We start from the raw sequence: 22,072 nt of genomic DNA on the forward strand, positions 1-22,072 counted from the left end.
GTTGAAGAAGCCATGGAAACCATCAAGTGTTTGGGAAGAGTACGAGTTAGAGGAAGGAGGTTCAGTACAAAGCTAAGGAAGCTGATGGTGCTGTGTGAGTGTCGAGAGAGCGTCAGGTCAGAGACCGTCCCCCCTGAAGTGCTACCTATCGAAGGACAAGAGGCGTGGCCCATCATCGTGGTAGGGGAGCCGGAAGCTACAGTTGAAGACTTCAATAGTAAATTGAGAGCCTTACTGGGAGCTGAGGGGAAGACAGAAGAGGACCTGCAGGCTTTCGTCGCCACTACTCCACCCGCAGCCGAACCCCTATCAGCCACTGAAGCACTCCTACGAGTGGTCAGCGTCCTACTCGATAAAACCTCCAAGCCTTCCTCAGACAGTGGTGGCTTCCGGCGACTACGGATCTTCTCAGGAAACCTACCCACGCCAGCTGGTGAAGAGCCATTTGATCAATGGCTAGAGCAAGCCCAACTCATGGTTGAAGAGAGTGACTGCAGTGGCAAGGAGAAAAGGCGACAGATCATGGAAAGCCTCAAAGGGCCAGCATTGGAGACAGTCAAAGCTGTGCGAGTGTCCGACCCCAACATGAGTCCTGCAATGTGCCTGGAAGCGCTGGAGCGCGCGTTCGGAACAGCAGAGTCAGGGGAAGATCTGTATTTCTCCTTCCGCTTACTACAGCAGAAACCCAGAGAGAAGCTGCCCGAGTTCCTGAGACGCCTGGAGAGTTCCCTCATCAAAGTAGTGCAGAAGGGTGGACTTCCAGCCGACCGGGTTGACCGTGCCCGTGTAGAGCAGCTACTTCGAGGCGGGATCGAGGCTGATCTGATGCTCATCCGGCTCAGACTGAGAGAAAGGACGGACAAGCCTCCCAACTTCGTGGATCTGCTCAGCGAAATCCGCAGTGAGGAAGAGTATGAAGCCTCTCGGAGTAAACTGAACCCCTCAGTGCAGACTATCCACGCCAAACATGATGATAGCAAGCAGGCCGAGATCCAGAACCTGAAAGCGGAGATCAAGGAGCTGAGGTCAATGTTCGCTACCATGTCAACAAAGGGCCCCTCTGTCGCTGAAGAGGTTAAAGCCGCCAGATCCAAACAGGAACACTGGCAGGACCCTGAAGTGTCAGCCCTAAAGAAGCAAGTCAAGCAGCTGCAGCATAAACTCTCACACCGACAAGTCAGTCCCCTAGAGAACCAAGCAGCAGTTATGACAGTGGAGACGACACGCCCTGTACATCACAGGCCCCAAGGGCTTCGCAGTGGCTCCGATGAACACTTCTGTTACCGGTGTGGTGAAAGCGGCCACTTCGCTGTTAAATGTCAAAACGCTGAGAACCAGAGCAAGGTGATTCAGAAGCTGATCCAGTCACGGAAGAGAGGCCAAGTCATGAGCCAGAAGCCTCCCAGTGATAGTTCTACTGGTAATGTGACTGTCACGTCCAAGAAAAGTGTTGTTGACATACAGCGAGGCCCAAACCTGCCAACAGGCTTAATCGGAGCCCCATCTTTCGAGCCAGTGAAGGTGAACGGACAGCTGTCTACTGCCCTACTAGACAGTGGCTCTCAGGTCACCATAATCTTCGAAGGCTGGTACAAAAAGTACATACCTGATGTACCCATCTACCCAGTAGACGGCCTAGACATCTGGGGTTTGAGTGAGTCCAGAAAGTCACTGGTGCCCCTGAGACGATCTCCGTGCTCGCCCTGATCTGCCCGACACCGAGAGGCCCAGAGCAAACACCAATCATTGTGGGGACCAACGCCAAGGCCAATCTACCTAAGCGTCTTGCACGTCTGTATGGAGAAACGGTGGGTGTGCACCTCGCCCAAACCATTGGAGTCAAAAAGATGGATGCTGGGACAAAGACCGGACCAAACCTCCCGCTACACAATACGGAAGATGGAGACGAGGGAGTGGGATATGTGAAGTGGCTAGGTCCAGGCTCGCTCATTCTACCGCCTGGGGCCAGCCGTGCGGCCAGCTGCAAAGTAGAGTTCACCCAGCCAGTGGAGAAAGAGATCCTGATGATGGATGACTCTCCTACCAAACCCCTCCCTGCCGGCGTGCTACTGACGTCAATAGTAGTGCCCAGCTATGACGTTGACCCCAACCAGTTCACAGTCCTGCTGCGGAATGAGTCACTCAAAGAAGCCATCATACCTGCTGGAGCAGTACTGGGTCACGTGTATGCCACAGATGTCGTTACCTCCACCCACAAAAAAGAACCAAATTTAGTGGAGTGGGATGCCAGCGAGATTGACTTTGGTGACTCGCCACTACCTCAGGAGTGGAAGGAGCGACTCCGCGCAAAGCTCACACAACATGCGGATGTCTTCTCCCTACATGAATGGGATGTTGGCTTGGCCAAAGGCGTGGAGCACAGTCTCAGGATGTCGGATGAGCGACCCTTCCGTGAGCGGTCCAGACGCCTTGCCCCAGCTGACATTGATGACGTGAGACGACATATGCAAGAGCTGATAGCGGCAGGCATTATCAAGGAGTCCCGAAGCCCCTACGCATCACCCATAGTGATCGCGCGGAAGAAGAATGGGAAAGTGAGGATGTGCATCGACTACCGCACCTTGAACAGTCGAACCATCCCCGATCAGTACACAACCCCTTGTATTGACGACGCACTGGACTGCCTGTCCGGAAGCCAGTGGTTCAGCGTACTGGATCTAAGAAGCGGATACTATCAAATCGCCATGAAGGAGGAAGATAAGGAGAAGACGGCGTTCATCTGCCCACTGGGGTTCTACCAATTCGAGAGAGTGCCCCAGGGGATCACCGGAGCTCCAGCCACGTTCCAGCGGCTCATGGAGAAAGCCGTGGGTGACATGAATCTCGTGGAAGTGCTCGTCTACCTCGATGATTTGATAGTCTTCGGAAGGACCTTGGAGGAACATGAGGAGAGGCTCGTCAAAGTCCTCGACAGGCTGCAAGAGGCGGGGCTGAAGATCTCTCTGGACAAGTGTCACTTTGGCCAGAGCAAAGTCATGTACGTCAGGCACATCGTATCTGCTAACGGTGTTGCCACTGATCCAGCCAAGATCGAAACAGTCACCACCTGGCCCCAGCCTACTGACCTGAAGACTCTGCGATCCTTCCTCGGCTTCTGCGGATACTACAGACGGTTCATCGCCAACTACTCCTCCATCGTCAGGCCCCTGACCAAGCTGACAAAAGGATACGCCCCAAAACAGCACGGAAAGAGAGCTGCGAAGGACTCCAAGAAAGTCTACCTGAAGGAGTCTGAACCCTTCGGAGAGCAATGGAACCTGGCCTGCACTGCAGCATTCCACCAGATCATCACTTGTCTCACCCACGCGCCCGTCTTGGCGTTTGCTGATCCCAACAAGCCCCATGTCCTTCATGTGGACGCCAGTCTAACGGGATTGGGAGCCGTCCTGTACCAGGAGTACCCAGAGGGGTTGAGGCCGGTGGCGTTTGCCAGCAGGAAGCTGTCCGCATCTGAGATGAACTATCCCATCCACCAACTGGAGTTCCTGTCCCTCAAATGGGCAGTGGTAAACAAGTCCCATGATTACCTCTACGGAGCCAGATTCACAGTACGAACTGATAACAATCCCCTCACGTACGTACTCACTACAGCCAAGCTCAACGCCACAGGGCATCGGTGGCTGGCCGATCTGTCTACCTATGAGTTCGACATCCGCTACCGACCTGGGAAAAGCAACATCGACGCCGACCTGCTGTCGAGGCAAGAGAGGGGTGAAGAGAGGCAAAGAGACTGGGAGACCATCTCACAAGCTGGAGTGCAGTCAATCTGTCGACGAGTAAGCGTTCTGAGCTCCCCAAAGACATCTCCGAGATATGCTGAACAGCTAGGAGCTCGTCCTGAAAGTGTCCCTGAGCTCTACGCCTTCCCCACGCGCGTGGATGTGAGTGCGCTAGGACAGATGTCCAGGTCCGAGCTTAAAGCCGCACAGAAAGAGGATCCTGTGATAGGACTGACGATCCAAGCTCTGAAACACGGCCAATGGCCAGAGGATCTGGAAGCCAATCCAGATGTGAGCCAGATGAAAAGGGAGCTGGGAAGACTACAACTGAGAGACGGCCTACTCCATCGCATTAGCAAGAGACCATCAGGAGAAGAGTCCTCTCAGCTGGTGCTGCCTGCCGTGTTCAGAGGTGTCGTGCTAAAGTCCTTACACGATGATATGGGACACCTAGGCATCGAGAGAACAACTGACCTGCTGAAGGCAAGATTCTACTGGCCGAGAATGGCAGGAGAGACAGAGCAGTATGTCAAAAACTGCGGGAAGTGTGTCTCACGGAAGAGTCCCTGTCAGAGAGCTGCGCCGCTCCACCAGATCCGGAGCAATGGGCCAATGGACTTAGTCTGTATAGACTTCCTCTCCATGGAGCCAGACTGCAAGGGTATTGGCAACGTGCTAGTGGTCACTGATCACTTTACCCACTATGCACAAGCCTACCCAACGAAGAACCAGAAGGCACTCACAGTCGCAAAAGTTCTCAACGAGAAGTTCTTTGTAAACTATGGTCTGCCAGCAAGGATCCATTCAGACCAAGGCCGAGACTTCGAAAGCCAGACAATCAGAGAAATGCTGAAAGTGATGGGAATACAAAAGTCCAGGACCTCTCCCTACCACCCACAAGGAGAGCCACAACCAGAACGGTTCAACCGTACCCTGCTGTCTATGCTAGGCACACTGAATCCAGAGAAGAGGAGGCAGTGGAGTGAGCAAGTGCCCCACGTTGTGCATGCCTACAATGCCAGTAGGTCTGATGCAACCGGCTACTCGCCATACTACTTACTATACGGGAGAGAGGCAAGGCTGGCCGTGGATGTGTGTTTCGGGACGTCTCCTGATGGCTATGATGTCGGTCACCACTCACGCTATGTGGCTAGACTCAAAGAAGATCTGCAGAAGGCATACCAACTGGCCTCTGCCACAGCCGACAAAACACACCAGAGGAACATGAGAGCCTATGACAGCAGGGTGGGATCACAAACCCTGGAACCCGGCGACAGAGTGTTGGTGAAGAATCTCGGACTCAAAGGCAAGCACAAACTCCAAAGCCGATGGAAAGAGATTCCTCATGTGGTTGTGAGTCAGATGCCAAACTTACCTGTCTACAGAGTGAAGCAGGAGGATGGAAACGGAGGAATCAGAACATTGCACCGAGATCCTCTCTTACCTATCGGGCAGCAAGTCAGAATGCAAAGAGAAGAGAGCGACCACAGACCACCACCAAAGCCAAAGACAAGAGCCGACACAAGAAAGAAGCAACAAACCAAACAGTCTCAAACAGTCAGTACAGAAGAAGAGGATAGCGCAGAGGGCTCGACCGACTCATCTACAGAGTCTGAGTACGAGAGACCGATACCAAGACCCTACAGCACTTACCTGGAAGATGTCCTGAACAAGCGTAGAGCTGCACGGGAACAAGCAGTTATCCCTCAGGAGGAAGAGGAACCTCCTGGTGCTAGAACTGAAGAGAATAATGATGAAGACCCAAATGATGACAACAATGACGAAGACCAAAGTGAAGAAGAAGAAGAAGAGAGGGCGAATGAGTCTGAAGAAGAGTTAGCTCAAGAGTCAGAGTCTGACATAGCTGAGGGCCAAGCTAGCAGCGTAGATGAGGAAGCTAGTCCCCAAAAACAACCAGTAGGTAGGCCGAAGAGGTTAGTAAAGCCAGTCGTAAGACTTACCTATGATGAGCCAGGAAAAGCCAGAGATACGCCTATAACTATAGTACACAGAGGTGTCACTATCAGGATAGGAAAGAGTTAGTGCACCACACTTAGTTTATAACCTCAGATGTTCAGAGACCTTACTAGTTAGATTTAGGTGAATGAGGGCATTCACGCGTTCAGTAGGGGGAGGGTGTAACCCTGTGGTTAAATTATAGGCCTTAGATATATTATATTGCACTATTAGATAAGAGTTTGGCCTATGTTTGTTATTTTGTATACCTTTTGAATATGAATATATTATATTGTTGATATTGTTCTGCAAAACAGTTGTTTAACAATGTGAAATGCATTTGCTTTAGTGTTGAAACTTACCATTGTTGTGATTGGTTGGCTGTGGAGAGAATACCTTACCTTGAATGTGATTGGTTGAGAGGGCAGCGGAAAACGTCAGCACGAGCAGACTGGACGGGGAGAAAGAGGTCTCTCGTCCCTGGTGTGAGGAACGGAGCAGTTTGATGTCGAGTTGTTATACGCTATTTTGCGGTGAGAGAAATGTAACTGAAGTTTAGTGAACAGTGATGTGTGCGGGTGTCTGACCGAGACCCATCCCGGGAACTGTTTGTGTGGATTTGGGAGACAAACTGACTACTCGTCAGTCCCATATGTGGACCCAGCGACGTTACGGAGCGAGCTAGCCAGTCGGTGTTCGTTGTTAGCACAGCAAGACGGGCGAATGGACTGGATGCGGTGAGGGGCTCTCCCCACAGTGAGTCGGGCCGTCTTCTAGTTTAGCGAAGTAACGTTATCAGTTACAGTGTAGTGGTGGGTTCATGCGACCATCGAGGAACGCAGAAGGAGTCGTCTGTTGCCGTGTTGTGCTGCCGAGGCGAGCGCACGGTTCGACCGTGAGAAGGTGCTAACGGCTAACTAGCCAGTTAGCTAGGATGGCTGCCGGCCTGACGTTCGCTGCTGCACTGAGACGAAGAGGAGCATTCATTGTGAGTACAAGCCGGATGTGCGGGCTTCCAAGGGGAGCAAAGAGGGCTGTTTAGGGTCCCAACGTACCCGATAAAGATACAGGCCTGCAACTGGGGGTTGACTTTCTTTTATTTTATTGCCGGCTTAGTTATAGGGTTATTGAGCTGTATGCTAATGTGTTAGTCTAATTAATTTGTGTATATCTGAATGCAGATGCTTGTTAGCCATTGAGGCTTATCACTTTCATTCATTCTAATAATTATTCCTCATAATACATTTGTATATATAATTCTATGTACCTGTGTGAGTGTGGATTATTCATGTGTGTTTATTCCTGTGGTGTCTAGGCTATGGTAAGTGACATGTTGAGACAACCTTAAAGGGCTAGTCCACCATTTTAATATAAGTTACTCGGTGACACATTGAGGTGTCTAGACCATGTTAGATTGCCTTAAAGGGGTCATATGCCATATTTGAGCGCCTTAAAGGGGTAGTCAACCTTTTTAGTTGGAGTTACCAGATGACACTGTAAGACATTTAGAGCCTTTAGAACAGCGGTCGGGAACCTATGGCTCGCGAGCCATATATGGCTCTTCCGGTGACGGCATATGGCTCCCAGACAATTTTGAGTTGAAAAAAAAAATCAGTTTGGAACTGATTTTAAAATACTTGTGATATTTCTTAATAATACTGTGTCATTTTAAAGTAAACAGAAATTAGTTTTGAAGATAAATTTCACGGGTCACGGGTCACCCGTGGGTCGGGTCGGGAACCAATGGCTCGCGAGCATGTCCGGGTCATTGTAAAGGTGAAGAAATCAATTTTATCAGATAGCCAACTAGTTTATCCGCTTCAACCCTTGTAACGGAAAAGATGGCGAAAAGAAAAAAAGACGATGATTACCGTGCACTCCAGGCTGCGTGGACAGAGGAATTTGCATTTGTGGAGAGAGCAGGATCTGCGGTATGTCTAATATGCAATGATAAAATTGCATCGATGAAACGGTCAAATATAAAGCGGCACTTCGATACGCCATGCAGCACCAGAAGTCGCATTAAAAGTAAGACATATTTAATTTATTATACGTTAAAAATACTATATGGCTCTCAATGAAATATATTTAGAAATATTTGGCTTTTATGGCTCTCCCAGTCAAAAAGGTTCCTGACCCCTGCTTTAGAACATACTTTAAACACATAAGAAGCGAAGTTAACATACTTCAATAGTTTATTGGATACCGAGTTGTATAGAGAACTCAGGAGCGTTGCCCTTGACAGTTAAAAGGGATAGATAGCGCTACACTGGTGTGACAGAGGAAGACGCAGAAGACAGGAAGAAATGGAAACGGATGATCCGCTGTGGCGACCCCTAACGGGAGCAGCCGAAAGTAGTAGTAGTAATCGTTGTAGTAGTAGTATTAGGGTGACAAGGGAAGGCTCATTAATATTCATAAAAGAAGCGCTGCCTGATTGGCTGGTGAAACGTTGCTGCTCGCTCTGACGTTGCGTTGCTCCTGTGGAGACATCCTGAGGAGATGAGCGTAAGGTAAGCAAGCGTTAATACATTAACTTTTGTTACTGGATAGTGGTTAGGGTTAGGGTCAGGGGATAAATATGTATTCACCCTTTGCAGACGCATCACAATTATCACGTGACGAGGGAGACTGCGCCATGACGGACGGCAGGAAGTGATAGACCGGGAAATTCAAAAGTGAACAACAAAAACAAACAAAATACTGCGACGGACGAGTAGCTATTATAGTTTAAATTTAACTGATGGCTACCAATAGTCAGAGTAATGTTGTGGAGTTGTCCTGTGAAGTGAGTCACCTTGTAGGACGGCATAAAGAGCGATATGTGGAGAAGCTAGCGATAGCAGGGTTAGTAACTGACCTGTACCTTCTTCTTACCCATGTGTTCACGGATCTAGCAAAATCGTCCAGTCTGCCCGAGTTCAATCCACACGATCTGTACCACTATGTTACCAATGGAGTGTCCCCATACACAGGTGCTGACCTAAAAGCATACAAAAGTCTGGATGCTTACCAGTTCTTTGTAGCTGGTTGGGTTACAGAATCGCAGCGCTACGCTCACAGCAGGGGGATGTACCTCATAATGGCAAAGGTAAGACATAGCTAGCCAGCTGTGTATGTTTTTTTTTAAACTTTATTTTCCAATTTTCAAGTTTTTTTGGAACAGGTATACAAAGCTCACGAACAACAACAACAACAACAAAAATAAACATGCAGGAATCCCCCCTCCTCCCCAAGGCTCAAAAAAAAAAAAAGGACTACGCAGGGATTTCTTATTCCAATTCCACATAATAACCATATTTTTGAAGACAATATAAAGTTGTACACATATATCTATAAGTATTTTCGTTACAACCAGGTAAATAAAAAGTACATTCAATAAAAGGGAGGACTCCAGGTCAAAGTAGAGTTTTTGCGGGTTTTACATATTTTATATCGGAGCTTTTCTAAAGGTAGAAAGGACAGCACCTCCCTCAACCACTGCAAAAATGATGGCGCTTTATTTGACTTCCAGTTAAATAGGATAAGTCTGCGTGCTAGTAATGAGGCAAATGCTAGAGCATTTGCCTGCAAAGTTGTGACCTTACAGTTAGGGGGTGGTATGCCAAAGACGGCTGTGTGAAAATCGGGGTTTATGGTCTGTTTACAGATATGTGAGAATACATTAAATATCTGTCCCCAATAACTGTTGAGGGAGGGGCATGCCCAGAACATGTGTCCCACCGAGGCTGGACTATGACTGCACCTCGGACAGCTAGGGTCTGTGTTGGGAAAGATTCTGGCAAGCTTGTCCCCCGAGTAGTGAAGACGGTGAAGCACCTTAAACTGAATTAACCCATGTCGTATACACAATGAAGACGTATGAATACGAGTTAAGCTGTCCCGCCATGCCTCTTCAGAAAGCTCTACACCCAAATCTCTCTCCCATGCAGTTTTTGTTTTGTCCCAGGATATCTGTTTCAATCCCTGTATCAGTGTGTAAATTATAGAGACCCGTTTTTTCCCAAAGGGATCCTTCTCTAGAATAACATCTAATTGGCTCCTGGTTGGCAGATACGGAAATGAGGGAAACACTTTCTTGGCAAAACTACGGATTTGAAGGTATCTAAAAAAATGGGATCTGGGTATGTTATGGTCTTTGGTAAGTGTTTCAAATGAGGCAAATGTTCCATCTTTAAATATATCACAGAAAAACACCAGTCCATTTCTATGCCAAAGTTGAAATGTGTTATCTAACACAGATGGCAAGAAGAATTGATTATTTGCTACTGGAAAAAGACCGCTAGCATGCTTTAATCCAAAATGCCTCCTAAACTGGAGCCATATCCTAAGTGAAGCTTTAACCACTGGGTTTGTTATTTGTATGTTACGATTATGTGGTAGTGGAGAGGTGAATATCGGTAAAGGATTGGATAAGAGTTCCATGTGAACCCAATCTGTACCCTGTTGATTCTCATATGTAAATGCCCAATGTAAAAGTTTTACAATGTTCGCAGCCCAGTAGTAACAAATAAAGTTAGGCAAACCTAATCCCCCTGTCTCCTTAGGGACCTCCAAGTATATTTTCTTCATCCTAGGGTTTGAATTGTTCCAGATGAATGATGAAATTAATCTATCTAATTGTTGAAAAGTTGTCTTAGGTATGAATATGGGAATCATTTGAAAAAGATAGAGAAATCTGGGTAAGACTGTCATTTTAACTATATTAATGCGGCCCGCTAATGAAATTGGTAGCGTTGACCACTTTTTAAAATCTTGTTTTGTTCGTTCTATTAGTGTTTTAAAGTTATGGTTATATAACCTCCCCATTGTATGAGTGACTTTGATTCCTAAATATGTAAATACATTATGTTCAAGTTTGAATGGAAAGCTAGAGTAGTCTCTATCAGTGTGGTTAATCGGAAAAAGCAAGCTCTTTGAATAGTTTATCTTATAACCTGACAGGCGACCAAAGTTATCCAGGGTAAGTAATAGTCTTGGTATAGATTCTATTGGGTTGGATATATATAACAACAGGTCATCTGCATAAAGTGATACCTTATGCAATTTACCACCTCGTGAGATACCTTTAATGCCATCCTCTGCCCTAAGAGCTATAGCGAGTGGCTCAATTGCCAAATCGAACAAGTAAGGAGAGAGGCTGCAGCCCTGTCTGCAGCCCCTATGTAGTGAAAAATAATCAGAAATAATATTATTCGTCCGCACTGCAGCTGTCGGTGAGCAATACAATATTTTAACCCATGCTAGGAATGTGAAACCAAAGCCAAACCTTTCTAGAACAGCAAATAGATATTGCCATTCGATGCGGTCAAATGCCTTCTCAGCATCTAAAGAAATCACTACTTATGTCTGTTCTACGGAATGTGGTGTGTACAGTACATTAAATAGGCGGCGCATGTTATAGAATGACTGCCTGCCTGGTATAAAACCAGTTTGATCAGGGTTAACAACCGTTGGGACAACAGTTTCAATACGGGTGGCCAAGATTTTTGTAAGGATTTTGTAGTCGCAATTCAACAAGCTTACAGGACGGTAGGAGCCACACATTAGGGGATATTTTTCTTTTTTAAGTAACACTGATATGATTGCCTGCGTCATAGTTTGGGGCAATTTCTGTTGGTTACAAATTTCCTGATACATCAGGTTAAGTATTGGTGCCAGCTTGGTAGCAAATTCTTTATACATTTCAATTGTGAAACCATCCGGAACTGGTGCTTTGTTGCTCTGCATGGATTTAATTGCTTGTATCACTTCCTCTGTTGATATCTCTCTGTCTGTCTGTGCTCTGTCTTCAAGGGCAATTTTTGGTGTGGTCAGACCGTCTAAAAAAGTTGAAATATGCAACAAGTCGCTGGGCGGTTTTGAGCTATAAAGGGTAATATAAAATTGTTTAAACTGGTTATTGATGGTGTCAGGGTCGGCAGTCTTTACCCCAGCTGCTGTGCAAATTTCAGAAATAGTGTTAGCGGCTATGGACTGTCTAACCTGATGGGCTAATAGTTTTCCAGCTTTCTCTCCATGCTCATAAAATGTCTGTTTTGATTTGAAGAATAATTGTTCTGTTTGCTTAATGGAGAGATTGTCGAATTCTGTTTTTAATAATAATTTTTTCTTATAAAGTTCAGGTGTTGGGGAATCGGCATATGAACGGTCCACTTCCGCTATACTATGGGACAGTTCTGTTAGACGTTGTTTATGTTTCTTTCTCTCATGTGCTGTGTATGAGATTATTTGGCCTCTAAGGTAGGCTTTGAGAGCCTCCCAAACAATAGTTAGTGGCATATCTGGAGTATGGTTGAATTCCACAAAGATATCTATCTGCTGGGAGAGAAAATTTTTAAAGGAGTCCCTGGACAGTAATAGAGGATCAAATCGCCAGGTGCGTTGGGGTTTAGGGCAGTCTATGAAACCTATATCTAGATGTACAGGACTATGATCCGAAATAACAATACTATTATATTGGCTCCCCCTAACCATAGGAAGGACCCTACTATCCAGGAGAAAAAAATCAATCCTTGAGTAAGAATGGTGCACTGGGGAAAAAAAGGAGTATTGTTTAGTAGTTGGGTTTGTTTCTTCTCCAGGGATCAAAAAGAGAGTAGGATTCCATAAATGAATGGATAACAGCACCTGCCTTCGAAACTTTACTATTAGGTCTTGGGTTTGATCTGTCCAAATATGGATGTAATACACAATTAAAATCTCCCCCCAATATTAATCGGTAATTATTTAAGTCTGGGAGGGCTGCTATGAAACTAGAGAAAAAAAAGTGGGTCATCCCAGTTTGGTCCATATACATTTGCCAGTGCCACAAGTGTACCATACAGGTTACCCGTCACTATCACATACCTTCCCCTGGGGTCAGAAATAGTCAGTAGTGGAACGAATGGGATACCCTTCCTGATCAAGATGGCCGTGCCCCGCGTTCTGTTCTCATTCCTGGAACAGAAAATTTGTCCTATCCAAGCTTTTTTTAGTTTTGTGTGTTCACTTGACCGAAGGTGGGTTTCCTGTAAGAACATGACATCAGCTCTCAAAGATTTTAAATGTACAAAAACCCTACTACGCTTTACTGGATTGTGAATTCCCTTTATATTCCAGCTCAAAAAACGAAGATAACCTGTATTCTGAGTGTCAAACATTTTTTCTAAAAATGAAAAGAGAAAAGAAAAGAAAAAGTCCCTGCCTACTAGCTACAAAACAAAAACAGAGCCTTGAGAACCCATGCTGATCTAATTCCCTAGAGATCGCATCCCCCATTTCTAGTATAACCTGGCAAATAACCATATAAAAACCCTCTAACAAGCCCCAACCAGGGCGAACAGTGGTCTTGTTAAGATTATATTAAATCCAAAAAGTATTTATATACCTAAGAACTTTATATCAACACCCATATTAAAAAAAATTAAAAATTAAAAAAAAAAGAAAAGGAAGGAAAATACGTATATCTACACCCATATAACAGCAGTTATAATACAGTTCCTTTGTAGGTAAGTGACACTGACCTGGGTGTCGCCCTAGCAGTCGTCACCAAAGCACTGTTACGGATCTCATAAAAATTAGCATCCATACACACATATACATGCACACACACGATAATAATAAAACAGAAAAATAGCTTTTTTAAATGGGCAGCAGGTATGAGACATTCTTATTAAATGAAAAATGTAACATTATCTGTGAGTCTCAAATTGCAAAAGTTAAAGTAAATAGATAAAGTTAAACCATAACGTTACCCTGTTGTCTTGGTGTCTTAGCTAGTTACTTCCGCTAGCTGTTGGCACTTAGCAGCTAATATCAATTAGCCGCCAATACCAGTTAGCCACAAATATATTGGAGTGTATCAGCAACTTACTGTACATTGTCCTGAGGCTTTAGATTCTCCCTGATATAACCCATCGCCTTAGATGGGTCTTCGAACCGCTTTTCTTGGCCGGACGATGAAGTGATACGAAGCACCGCCGGGAACTGGATCCCGAACTTGACGCCCTGGCAGCTCCGGAGGGGCCGCTTAGCTTCGGAGAAGACCGCTCTCTTCTTCGCCACTGCCGCGGTGTAATCCGGGAAGATGCTCACTCTCTTGCCGTGCGGGGTCAACGGAGCTGAACGGGCAGCTTTGCGGAAAACCTCCTCCCTCTCTGAGAAATAGTGAAACTTCACCACGATGATCCTGGGGGGTTCTCCTTCGTTGGTCGAGTGCCGCAGGCCGCGGTGAGCCCAGTCTAGGGTCGGGGTGAAGCTGAGGCCCAGTAACTCCTGCAGTAGTGTAGCGATGGTAACAGTAGGCTGCTGGCCTCCGCTGGTCTCGAATCCCTCCTTTATCCCGACAATACGTGCATTACACCAGCGTTGTCGCCCCTCCATACCGTCTACCTTCTGGCGTAGCATAGCGACTTCAGATGTTAGCTGGCCGATGTCCTCCTCCATTTTCGTGGTCTTGTCTGAGTATGTGTTCAGGCCGTCCTCCACGTTTTTCAGACGGGTCTCTTGTTTCGCCATGCCGGCCTTTATAGCGTCTATTTTAGCATTCAGATCCTCTGTGAATGAATCTATCCGTGCCAAGATCTTGCTCTCACTGCTCGCGATGGCAGCCATCACCCCAGATAGGTCTGTAGACTCCTCGTCCGGGGCTTTCACAGAGCCCGAGGCTTTAGCGGCCTGGTCACTGCTGGATTTGTTTTTGCCCGTCGCGTCTTCTAGATGATCGATATGCAAGGACAGGGTTGTGAGTCCGGTGTGCTAGCGGTTAAGTATCGTGTGTGTTAAACCTAATTTATCTGTGTTTGATCTGAAAAGTTAAAATATTAATGAAAAGTTCGCCCTGATCAGGAGCTCAATCTAAAGACGTCCTCACATGTTACTGCTCACCAGCGCCCCCAGCTGTGTATGTTTTTAACCTGTTTCCCCTAGGATGCCATCAAAACTCAAATCGACTGTAACCAAAAGCAGCTCATACTTTCCTTGCCATTTCGTAGTAGGTTACACAGTCTTGCCATCTAGCTAGCATTTGCGTCATTCCATAGAAAGTGTTAAGTTTGAGTCCACAACATTCAAAGGGGACAAGGAGGCATAATAAAACTGTCAGTAATGTTTTCAGTGTCTGAAGCCACTGATTCAAGTGTACTGGTTAGCATGAAGCAAAATACAATTAAATAATAAATATACAATTTGTATATTTTTAGCTGTTTTTGTTAAATTACAATCATTTTCTCATGTCCACTCTGACCATTTCTCACATTCATGTAAGGTAACACTTAAATATATCACATAAATCTCAGACTTTTATTGTTCTTATGAGCAAAAATACTTCCCTCTTCATATGAAATGTGTTAATTAAAGTTAAAATGCATAATTTTTGGTTAAAATATAACGTGAAAAGAGGACATGTCCGGGGAAAAGTGGATGTTTGGTCACCCATAACTCAAGTCATAACTCAACGTTAACCAGTATTGAGAAGGGCTAGCTAACAGTTGTTAGCTAGTAGCTAGCCCTTCTCACGACTGGTTATGCAATAGCTAAACAAACTCAAGTAGGGTTTGTTTACTAGTAACGATGCTAGCTAGTAGCTAGCCCTTCTCACGACTGGTTATGCGTTAGTGTTTAGGGTTTGTTTTGACGTGACTCTAACTAACGTAGCTTAGGTTACATAACTTAGAAAACGTTATATATGAAACTTACCTCGTAAAAAATGCTCACTGCAGATCCAGGAGTATTTGGACGGCTGCCAGTCCTTACGATTGATAGCAGCTATCCAGTGCCGTCTTCTGTCGGCATCAAAAGGTACCTTGTAAAAGGCTAGATTGGGTTTACAGCCTTGCCTGTTGGCACACTGCACGGCACAGCATGAAATCACCATTGTAGCATAAAAGTAAAATAAAAACTAGCTTCAAACAACGAAATGTCGAACTATAGCTAACGTGCCTGCTTGTCTTAAATTTGACGTCCAAGTCTTCTGCCGTCCGTCATGGCGTTCATATTCCCCGTGAGTGGGACGTGACGTCACGTGCAAAGGGTGAATAGTATATTGATGTAATGGGCGAAGATCAGTTACAACTTATGCTAGCTAACGTAGCTGACTAGCCAACCATTGTCAGGGCAACGAAGGAATCGCGTGCTTTGACAGGAGCAACGCGAACGCCAGAGCGGCAACGTTTCACTGGCCAATCAGGTAGCGCTTCTTTTATGAATATTAATTAGCCTGCCCCTGCCACTCACCGGCCAATCAGGCAGCGCTTTTATGAATATTAATGAGCCTTCCCCTGCCACCCTGCATTTCGGAAATTTGCCAGCGGGCCTCTTCCGCAACGACACGTGATGAGGAGAGACATGAGCGGTAATTAAAAAAAGAAAAGAAAGAAAACTTGTCCCAGAGAACCGTGTCTTCCAGGCAAGATGGGAAACGGAATATCTTTCTACGGAATTCAGTGGAAAACCTATGTGTTTAGTGTACCTGGAAACCAAATCAGCCATGATTTCAAGGATTTCACTACTACAATACCACGCACAAAGACAAATATGGCATGTACACCGGAGGTGCCAGAGCCGCTATCATCACTGACCTCAAATAAAAGGAAAAATACAGTGACAGCAGAGCCTTTTTACCGAAGCCACGTCTACACAGGAGTCCTCTCTCAAGGCGCCTTACGCTGTTTCCATTGAGCTTGCTAAAGCAAAGAAGCCCTTGTCAGATGGCGAAACAGTGAAGCTATGTGCAGTAGAGATGGCTAAAGCTTTTGGAGATGATATACTAGCTGTGGGTGAGTTTCAATGGCTTTCAACGGCTCCATCAGAGACACACAGAGAGAGAGAGAGGGAGAGAGAGCGTGAATGTGAGGCATACATTGTAAAAAAAAAAAAGCGCTTTCGTCGGTAGACTAGAAAGGCGCTAAATGCAGCCCATTTACTATTTTACAATTTTGAGCTAAATGCATGTTTATTTGAAAGGTGTCAAGGAATGGGAGGGCAGAGTAGAAATGCACTACAAACATGAATATTAGTTGCTGCATTTAGTGTGAATGTTAACTTTTGTACCATTATTGAATGATGATTTTTGAGACCCCATTGCACTGAAACAATGGTATATCGCTCAGGAATGTGGACATTTTGTTTATGTTAAGCTCATTATATAGAAATGTTGGTATAATAAACTTTGATTACCGGTATATATTTTATTTTTTTCATTAAATTAGATGCTATAGTTGGTTAACTGAGTTATGGGGTTACAGTAGCCCACTGGTGGAACTGCATGGTCACAATCAGGCCCTCTGGTAATGAGGATAAAATGTTCATGGTCCTCTCTATCATCAAAGTTGCCCATCCCTGGTGTGTGTGTGTGTGTGTGTGTGTGTGTGTGTGTGTGTGTGTGTGTGTGTGTGTGTGTGTGTGTGTGTGTGTATAAACCCTGCAAGATTTTAGTTTTTTTGTGCTGATACTCTTGCAGACATTCTTACCTTATTTGTTTAAAGATGGAAGTCGATACGCTTTCATTAGGGAAGCCCTGCAGTGTGGGTGGCTAACTATGCTACTAATTGTGTGTCTAATTATGTATTCTCTGTCTTATTCTTTACCGAATCTGTTACGTCTGGTGTTGCTGTGACATTACCATGTTTAGATCTTGTTTTACGCTACATGAGTCACGTCAGTCAGCTCTGTGAGTTGAGTTGTTGATTAAGTGCAGAAAGACCGGGCATCCAACATAGACAAAATCATCAAAAAGGCCCAGTTGGGGAAGTACAGTTAGGTCCATAAATATTTGGACAGTGACACAATATTTGTAATTTTGCCCCTGTACACCACCACAGTGGATTTGAAATGAAGTAACCAATATATGATTGAAGTGTGGACTTTCAACTTTAATTTAAGGGGTTGGACAAAAATATTGCATTAACCGTTCAGGAATTACAGCCAGTTTTATATATGGTCACCCCATTTTCAGAGGATCAAAAGTAATTGGATACTTGACTAACAAGTGGCTTCATGGGCAAGTAATACCTTTTCCATCATTATTCCATGACAAATTAAGCAGATAAAAGGTCTGGAGTTCATCCCAAGTATTTCCATTTGCATTTGGTAGCTGTTCATCGGAACTCTCAACATGAGGTCCATAGAGGTGTCAATACAAGTGATGGGGGCCATCATTAGGCTGAAAAAGCAAAGGAAATCTATCAGATGGATAGTAAACACTTCAGGAGTGGCCAAATCAACATTTTGGTACATTCTTAAAAAGAAAGAATGCACTGGCAAGCTCAGCAACACCAAAAGGCTTGGAAGACCACAGAACACATCTACAGTGGATGATCACAGAATTCTTTCCCTTGAGAAGACAAACACATTCACAACATCTAGTGGAGTCAAAAACACTCTTGAGAGGTAGGGGTATCATTGTCCAAGTCTACAATTAAGAGACGCCTGCATGAAAATAAATACAGAGGGTTTACAACAAGGTGAAAACCACTGGTGTCACTTAAGAACAGGAAGGCCAGATTAGACTGTGTTTAAAAACATCTAAAAACCTACCCAGTTCTGGAATAGGTTCTTTGGACAGATGAAGCAATGATTAACTTGCACCAGAAGGATGGGAAGAGGAAAAGTGTGGAGAACAAAAGGAACAGCTCATGATTCTCAGCATACCATATCATCTGTCAAACATGGTGGAGGTAGTGTTATGAAATGGGCATGTATGGTTGCCAGTGGAACTTGGTCATTGGTGTTTATTGATTATGTGAATACTGACAGAAATAGCAGGATGGATTGTGATGTTTGTAAGGATATACCACTTGCTCAGATTTAGCCAAATGTCACAAAACTGAGAGGACGGCGCTTCACACTGCAGATGGATAATAACACAAAACCAGCTGAGAAAGCAACCCAAGAGTCTCTCAAGGCAGAAAAGTGGAATATTCATCAGTGACCAAGTCAGTCACCTGACCTCAACCCAATTGAGAATGCTTTTCACTTGCTGAAGACCAGACTAATGGCCAAAAGACCCACAAACAACCAGCAACTGAAGGCAGCTGCCGTTAAGTCTTAGAAGAGCATTTCAAAGGAGGAAACTCGGAATTTGAAGATGTTGATGGGTTCCAGACTTCAGACAGTCATTGACTGCAAAGGATTTTCCTCCAAACATTAAATATAATTGTTATAATTATAGTTATGTTTGTTTGTCCAGTTACTTTTGAGCCTCTGAAAATGGGGTGACCCTGTATATCTATGGCTGTAATTCCTGAACAGTTAATGCCATATTTTAATCTAACCCCTTAAATTAAAGCTGAAAGTCTACTCTTCAATCACATCTCAAATACTTCATGTCAAATCCACTGTGGTGGTGTACAGGGGCAAAATACAAATATTGTGTAACTGTCCAAATACTTATGGACTTATCTGTACTTTCTCCACCAGCTCAGGAAGTTCAACCTGCCTCAGGAACTGTTGATTCAGTGCTACACTGCAATAATCCAGTCTGTTCTCTGTACAGCCATCGCTGTCTGGTTTGGATCAACCGCCAAACAGGGCAGGGACAGACTACAAAGGACAGTTAGGGCTGTTGAGAAAATCACTGGTGCCATCCTGCCCTCCATTCAGGACTTGTACATCTCCAGACTCAGGAAACGGGCAGGCAACATTACTGCAGACCCATCACACCCTGGTCACAACCTGTTCCAACTCCTCCTCTCTGAGAGGCACTACAGAGCACTGTACCCCAAAACAACCAGATATATAAACAGTTTCTTTTCACGGGCTGTCATTCAAATGAACGCTTATGTAACGGATTGAGAAATCGCCTTCATTAAAAGTTTAGAATACCCCCCCCCTATTTTTTAGATTAAATACAATGTGGGTTTACACCACCAAGTCAGTAGGTGGCGCTGCAGCGCTTCTGGGGATCAGTACGAAAGAGAGCAAAGCTTCCTTAAGCCAGACCGGAAATAAACTGGCGCGAGCTTGAGTGACAACGTATTTTCATCGTGCCTCTCTTTTTGATTCACAGATCCACAGTGCTATTTAGCCTGTGTATCCTTTGCTGCCGCTCCGGATATCCCCTAGGTCTGCAGCCGGTAACAATTGGGGGCTCGTCCGGGATTTAGCACCGCCCAACTGAGGAAGCAGTAACTGTGACGACGAGATCCTATGCCCAAAGTTTCAGGGAAGACTGCTACAGCACACGTCATCCAGAGAGCCATAGCCACAGCTGTGAAGTCATGATGTCAACTGTAACCCCCCGGCGGATGCTGATATTCCAGATGCAGAAGAAACTCTCAGATTTGAGAACCAGTCAGCTACATGCCGTTGCAAGCGCGATTGATGATGGCAAAGAGACTTGTGATGTTAAAGATCTATGTGAACCAGAACTCTATGACTTAATTGTTAATTATGTCAGAAGTGAGAAGCTGGAAGCTATGGAAGACGAAGGTATGGCTAACCTCCTCGATGACATGATCAATGGGGCAATACTAGCCCAAGACACCGGAGTGGCTGAAGCTAGCCAGGCCACACCCCTCCTGATGGAAACTGAACCATACACAGACCCATCCTCGACGGACAGAGACATTCACACACACCCATCCTCCATAGACAGAGACATCCACACGCATTCAACCTCCATGGACAGAGACATTTTCACACAGCTAACCACCACGGACAGAGACAATCCCACCAATCCATTCACACCAGCCAGAGGTCCCGCCATGCTGATGCAAGCCAAGTCCAGCCTCAACGGTGCCGGGAGTGCTCCCCTGGGTCATGTGAACTCACCCTCCACTATCACGGATCAGGTGGTAAGGTTGGCTGATATAACTATCTTGTTTCCACGTAGAGAGTTTAAGGTGCATGGTGGTCAGATCTCTGATGCAGGTTCTGACATCTCATATAGTAGTCTGGGTAAACAGATTGATGAGGGGTTGCGAGAAGAGTTTAGTGAGACAGAGGTCATAAGAACCATACTTAAGATAACTAAACCTAGTGTATTCATTGAGATGTTAACCAACAAAGATGACCTCACAGTGGATGGTTTGAAGCGGTTTCTCCGCTCCCATATAAGAGATAAAAATGTGACTGAGCTGTTCCAAGAGTTAAGTAATGCCAGACAGCAAGACAAAGAGAGCTCACAAACAGTTTTTGTACAGAGTTATAGGGTTAAAGCAGTGAGTTCGTTTTGAATCACAACAGCCTGGTGCATGTTTCAGCTATGATGAAAAGCTTGTGCAGGGCACTTTCCTTCACACACTCTACCAGGGGTTAAATGAGAGAAATAGCCATGTCAGGCGTGACCTAAAGCCCTTTGTTTCAGACATGCAGGTCAGTGACGACTTTCTCTTAGAGCAGGTCACCAAATCTACCAGTGAAGAAGAAGGAGAGTAAAACGCCTAGGTACAACAGCCAAAACCAGACCAGTGACTGTTAGTGCAGTTCAACATGACAGTAATGAACAGACTGACCAGACTAAACAGATTAAAGTCGACTCTGAGTTACAGGCTAACCGTGCCGCTATTCAGGAGCTGACAGCACAAGTGTCTGCTTTAACCAAGCACATGGCCCAGATGGTGAAACCCATTGAAAATGTTACTTCCAGAGGCCCAGGCTTAACTATGAAATGTCCCCAGTCACCAGTAACTGAGTCCAAGGGTAGGTGCAATGACTGTGTCCAAAATGGCAATGTGAGTTGTCCCCACTGTTTTATCTGTGGCCAGGCAGGACATAGTCATTGGCTGTCTGCAGAAGAGGATGTCGGGAAACGGGGGGAGGTCGTTGGAAAGGGGCAGCCAGCGATCTTCAGCAGCAAGAGGCCCCCAGTAAAGGTCAAAACAACTAATCAAAACACACAATGTCAGCAAACCTCAAGAAAATGTGTAGCCCAACTTATTGGAAAGCGATGTATGGTCTCTTGTTCAATCAACAGCGTCCCCCTCCAAATGCTGTTGGACTCTGGGGCTCAAGTGACCGTGGTGGGGAGAGAATGGCTCAAGAAAACATTGCCTAGTGTCAAAATCCAGCCGCTTGCATCCTTATTTTCCAACCAACCCCTTGAAGTATCAGCGGTGAATGGTACAGTGGTTCCCCTGGATGGTTGGGCAGAAATCGACCTTCAGATCTGTAGTGTGAATCATGGACATGTGACTATCCAAGTACCAATAGTGATCAGTCGGGACTGTAACCATCCCCTACTAGGTAGCAATGTCCTTGTAGAGATTATCAAAGAAAACGTAGGGCAGGGCAATAGGCTGGATGTTACAGCTATACTTAAAGAAGCTTTGAATGTCACTGAGAACACAGTGGAGGCCTTAGTTTCTGTTCTCCAGATAATGGCCTCTGAGGAGACGCCACCCCAGTGTATTGTAAGAGTGAGTAAGAAAGGTCTAACTATTCCCGCAGGCCAAATC

This window comes from Lampris incognitus, chromosome 6 (assembly GCF_029633865.1).
Source record: "Lampris incognitus isolate fLamInc1 chromosome 6, fLamInc1.hap2, whole genome shotgun sequence".
Taxonomy (NCBI): Eukaryota; Metazoa; Chordata; class Actinopteri; order Lampriformes; family Lampridae; genus Lampris; species Lampris incognitus.